The sequence below is a fragment of the Saimiri boliviensis genome, chromosome 16, assembly GCF_048565385.1.
Source record: "Saimiri boliviensis isolate mSaiBol1 chromosome 16, mSaiBol1.pri, whole genome shotgun sequence".
NCBI lineage: Eukaryota > Metazoa > Chordata > Mammalia > Primates > Cebidae > Saimiri > Saimiri boliviensis.
This window is the reverse complement of record NC_133464.1, coordinates 63,353,774-63,359,567: the sequence shown is the minus strand read 5'-3', so window position 1 is coordinate 63,359,567 and position 5,794 is coordinate 63,353,774. Positions and strand designations below refer to the sequence as shown.

Below are 5,794 nucleotides of genomic sequence, written 5' to 3'. Positions count from 1 at the left end.
TTGAGAACTACAGAAGATAGGAGGGTGGAGAGAAGGGAGGGAGAGATGAAGGGAAGAAAGGAGGGAGGGGAGAAAGGAGAGGAGGGGAGGAGTGAAGAGGAGGGAGGCAAGGACACATAGGAAAGGGGAGGACAGATGGAGGGAAGGAAAGAGTTGGAGGAGGAAGAGAAGGAAGGAGGGAGAGAAGGAAGAGGGGGGGAGGGAGGAAAGGAAAAAAAGGGAAGAAAGGAAGGGCGGGAGAGCAGAAGAAAGGAGTAGGGAAGAAAGGAAAGAAAGGCGGGAGAGAGGGAGGGAGGCAAGGGGCATGAAGGGAAGGAGTTTATTTCCTCTCTAGGCCCAGCTGTCCCAATGTCCATCTGTCACTTGGACTGTTTCTCCAGCCTCCTGCATGGCCCCCTTCAGGCATGGTGGCTCACACCTGTAATCCCAGCACTTTGGGAGGTGGAGGCAGGCGGATCACCTGAGATCAGGAGTTCAAAAGCAGCCTGGCCAACATGGCAAAATGCTCTTTCTATTAAAAACTACAAAGATTAGCTAAGCATGGTGGCAGGCACCTATCATCTCAGCTGCTCCAGAATCTCAGGCAGGAGAACCGCTTGAACACAGGAGGCGGAGGTTGCAGTGAGCTGAGATTGCATCACTACACTCCAGCCTGGTAACAGCAAGACTCCATCTCAAAAAATAAAAATTCTTCTCCAGGCAGCTGCCTTCTGATGATGCCCCCCTCACCCAGTGAAGCACGGGAGACCCCAAATTCCTGCCTGACCCAAAAGTGCCAAGTGACCCTGCCCACGCACTCCTCTGGCCGCACTGTGTCCTCTGAGTCATGCTGTTCCCTGTCTCAAAGCCTCCCCTCCCTCTTCCCAGCCCCATCCTCTGCCTGCCCGGTGCCCACCTCCTGGTCATGTAATGTGTAGCTCAGGCTGTAATCCCAGCACTTTAGGAGGCCTAGAGCAGAGGATCACTTGAGCTCAAGAGCTTGAGGCCAGCCGGGGCAACATAGTGAGACCCCCCCCCCAAACCCCACCAAAAATGTGAAAGGAAGAAAAGATGTAGCTCAGGCATTACTCACCTCCAAGTAGCCTTTCTGATAGTGTCATCTACAGGTGGGCTCAGGGGCAGCCTCTGTTCTCTGGGCATCAGAAGCTGCCTCCCCGGGGAAATGCTCCTGGGTCAGCTCCTGCAGGAGTCCAGACACAGGATGATGGTGGATGGATCAGGACTGAGGGTCAGAGATGCGGAGAGGCAGGCAGCTTTGGGACACACTTGGTGAGATCAGTGGGATTTGCTGCAGGGTGACTGTCAGGGTGCAGGGGAGAATTCTGTACCAGCCGTGTCTTCATCTCTCTCTCCCCTCCAATCCCAGGAGAGCAAATGAGGCAGAAGGACTTTCGAGCCCAGCTCACCAGCTCCATCCTCAGGAACTTGAGGACTATCAAGTTCCATGGCTGGTGAGGTCTGCTGTTCTGAGATTTCCAGGCTTTTACCAATGTGGGGAGGAGAGTTCAGGTGCAGGTGGGCTGCAGAGGTAGAATCCAGGGTCTGAGTGGCTTTCCTGCTGCTGGCCGGCAGTCGTCCACAGCCACCCTGTCACTGACGTGATCCTTGTCCTGCCATTCTGTCATTTATTTCCGATGGCCGTCAGAACACTCTTCCTGAAGCACAGCTTTCAGAAGAATTTGAACATGTCGATGCATAGGCCAGGTGCAGTGACTCATGCCTGCCATCCCAGCTCTTTGGGAGGCTGAGGTGGCTTGAACCCGGGTGGTGGAGATTGCAGTGAGCCGAGATTGTGCCACTTCACGCCAGCCTGGGTGACACAGCAAGACTGTCTCAAAAACAAAACAAAACTAAAAAGGACCATAAATGGGACCAACACATAGAGCCCTCCCGTGCTGCTCTCCCCAGGAGTCCCCAGGCTCAGCCCTCATGTCTATCACCTTCATAGAGAGGCCCTTCCTGACCACCTTCTCCACCGTCACAGTACCCCTGCTCGTGTAGTGCACTCTACACCTGCACCTGATTTCTCTTTACTTTTTTATTTTGGAAGACAGAGTCTTGCTCTGTTCCCCAGTCTGGAGTGCAGTGATGCAATGTCAGCTCACTGCAACCTCCACCTCCCAAGTTCAAACAATCCTCCCACCTTAGCCTCCCGAGTAGCTAGGATTACAGGCAGGTACCAACACTCCTGGGTCATTTTTTTTTTTTGTACTTTTAGTAGAGATGGCATTTCACCATGTTGGCCAGGCTGGTCTTGAACTCCTAACCTCAAGGGATCCATCCACCTCAGCCTCCCAAAGTGCTGGGATTACAGGTGTGAGCCACCGCACCTGGCTGCACCTGCTTTAGTATTTATTCCTCATAGCACTCTCCACTTGATGTGCTGTCGGTGCTAATGGTTTGTTTATGGATCGCCTCTTTCTCTCTCATTAGAATGATGGATCCATTAAGACAGGCATCCCCAAACTTTTTGCACAGGGGGCCAGTTCACTGTCCCTCAGACCATTGGAGGGCTGCCACATACTGTGCTCCTCTCACTGACCACCAATGAAAGAGGTGCCCCTTCCTGAAGTGCGGCGGGGGCTGGATAAATGGCCTCAGGGGGCCACATGCGGCCTGCAGGCCGGGCCGTAGTTTGGGGACGCCTGCAGTAAGAGATCAGGAACTTTGTTTTGCTCGTTGCTGTTTCCCCAGAGCCTCGAACCGTGCCAGGTATATGACAACCATGCAGTAGTTATTTATAGAATAAATGAATGTTAAAATAAATGGCCGGGTGCTGTGGCTCATCTCAGCACTTTGGGAGGCCGAGGTGGGCGGATTGCTTGAGGTCGAGAGTTCGAGACCTGCCTGGACAACATGGTGAAACCCCATCCCTAATAAAAATAAAAAAGTAGGCTAGGAATGGTGATGCATGCCTGTAATCCCAGCTACTCGGGAGGCTAAGGCAGGAGAATTGCCTGCACCCGGAAGGTGGAGGTTGCAGTGAGTCGAGATCATGTCACTGCACTGCAGCCTGGCAGAAAGAGAGAGACTATCTCAGAAATAAATAAAAATAATTTACAAAAAGAATGAATGAAAGACAAGAAGGCCTAGATAGAAGGAATAAGCTACAGTAATCGATAGTGCACAAGGGAAATTACAGTGAATGAGAATTTATTTGAATATTTCAAGATAGAAGAGAAGGATTTTCATGTTCCCAAAACACCAGAAAAATATTTGAGGCGATGACTATCTCAGTTACCCTGATTTGATCATTATATATTGTCTACAGCTGGAGTCCCCAACCCTGCTGGCCACGGATCAGTACCAGTCTGTATCCTGTTTTGTTTTTGTTTTTCTTTCTTTTCTTTTTTTTTTTTTTTTTTTTGAGACAGAGTCTCAGTGTGTGCACTGGTGCGATCTCAGGTAAATCTAGCCTCCACCTCCGAGGTTCGAGCAATTCTCCTGCCTCAGCCTCCTGAGTAGCTGAGATTACAGGCATGTACCACCACACCTGCCTAATTTTTGTATTTTTAGTAGAGACAGGGTTTCACCATGTTGACCAGGCTGGTCCCAAACTCCTTATTTCAGGTGATTTGCCCTCCTGATTGTCCCAAAGTGCTGGGATTACAGGTGTGAGCCATTGTACCTGGCCTTTTTATTTATTTATTTATTTTGATATGGAGTTTTGCTCTTGTTGCCCAGGCTGGAATGCAATGGCGTGATCGTGGCTCTCTGCAACCTCTGTCTCCCAGATTCAAGTGACTTTCCTTCCTCAGACTTCCAAGTAGCTGGGGTTATAGGTATGAGCCACCATGCCAGGCTAATTTTTGTATTTCTAGTAGGGACAGGGTATCTCTATGTTGGTCAGGTTGGTCTCGAACTTCCGACCTCAGGTGATCCACCTGCCTCAGTCTCCCAAAGTTCTGGGATTACAGGCACGAGCCATTGTGCCCGGCTCACCTGTTAGGAACTGGGCAGGCAGCACAGCAGGTGAGCAGCGGGTGCGTGAGGGAGGTTTCATCTGTGTTCACAGCCACGCCTTATTGCTGGCATCACCACCTGAGCTCCACCTCCAGTCAGATCGGTGGCATTGTTAGAGTCTCATAAGAGGGCAAACTCTACTGTAAACAGCACATTAGAAGGAGCTGGACTGCGTGCTCCTTATGAGAATCCAATGCCTGTTGATCTGTCACTGTCTCCCATCACCCCCAGAAGGGACCATCTAGTTTCAGAAAAACAAGCTCGGGGCTCCCACTGATTCTACGTTACGGTGAGTTGTGTAAGTATTTCATTATATATTACAATGTAATAATAATAGAAGTAGGCCGGGCACAGTGGCTCATGCCTGTTATCCTAGCACTTTGAGAGGCTGAGGCAGGTGGATCACCTGTGGTCGGGAGTTCAAGATCAGTCTGGCCAACATGGTGAAACACCGTCTCTACTAAAGGTATAAAAACTGGCCGGACATGGTGGCAGGACATGTAATCCCAGCTACTTGGGAGGCTGAGGCAGGAGAATTGCTTGAACCCAGGAGCCAGAAATTGCAGTGAGCCACGATCGTAGCATTTTGGAAGGATGAAGTGGGCGAATCACCTGAAGTCAGCAGTTTGAGACCAGCCTGGCCCACTGGTGAAGCCCCGCCTGTAATATAAATACAAACATTAGCTGGGTGTGGTGCTAAAAGCCTATAAGCTGAACTTCTCAGGAGGCTGAGGGATAAGAATTGCTTGAACCCAGGAGGTGGAGTTTGCAGTGAGCTGAGATCATGTCCCTGCTCTCTAGCCTGGGCAATAGAGCAATATTCTGTCTTTAAAAGAAAAAAAAAAAAAAAAGGCAATCCAGTTACAATGGCTTATACCTATAATCCCAGAACTTTGGGAGGCCAAGGTGGAAAGATCACTTGAGGCTAGGAGTTCCAGGTGTAAACCTGGGCAACATAGCAAGACCCCATCTCTACAAAACATTTTTTAAAAAATTAGGCACAGTGGCATGTGCCTGTAGTCTCAGCTACTCAGGAGCCTGAGGCAAGAGGATTGCTGGAGCCCAGAAGGTGGAGCCTGCAGTCAGCCGTGCTTGTGCCACTGCACTCCAGCCTGGGTGACAGAGTGAGACGCTGTCTCTAAAAAAAAGAATTCAGAGTAGAGAAAAGTATGAATTGTAAGTTCAAGTATGCCATGTCCCAAATTTCCTTCACAAGTGTTGATGCACGCCCCAAGAAATCTGCATTCATTTCCCAGCGCTGCCTTAACAGAGTACCCTAAACTGTGTGGCTTCAACCACAGAGGTTTATTCTCACAGTTCTGCAGGCCAGGAGTCTGAAATCAAGGGATTTTTTATTGTTTGTTTGTTTTTCCCGTGAAGGCTGTGAGGGAGGGTCTGTCCCAGGTCTGGCTCCTGGATTCTCAGAGCTTCCAGAGTTCCTTGGCTTGTAGGTGGTCTTCTGTCTCTGTCTTGACATTGTCTTCCCTTGGTAGGTGTCTTTGTCCACACATCCCCTTTTTATAAGGACACCAGGCACATGGGATTAGGATTTACTCTCATCACCTCAGCTTAGCTTGATCACATGTGAAGAGCCTATTTCCAAATAAGGTCGCATCCACAGACCCTGCGGCATAGGGCTTCAGCGTCTTTCAGGGAGACACAGGACAACGCATAACGCTATAGATTTGCAAATATTTTTAGTTTGAGTTTCTGGGTTTTATTTTTTATTTTTCGCATCAGGTGGGTGATGTGATGATACCATGACAAGTTTTGAGGAGGGCGCATATCATAAAATAGCATGAAAACCCAATCGTCATGCTTAGGTTTTGAT

The 5,794-nt window shown here is 49.6% G+C and overlaps 1 pseudogene; it reads right to left on the bottom strand.

The window, feature by feature from the left end:
• Nucleotides 1–5,697: 5,697 nt before the first annotated feature.
• Nucleotides 5,698–5,794, bottom strand: LOC120361020 (small nucleolar RNA U13; annotated as a pseudogene).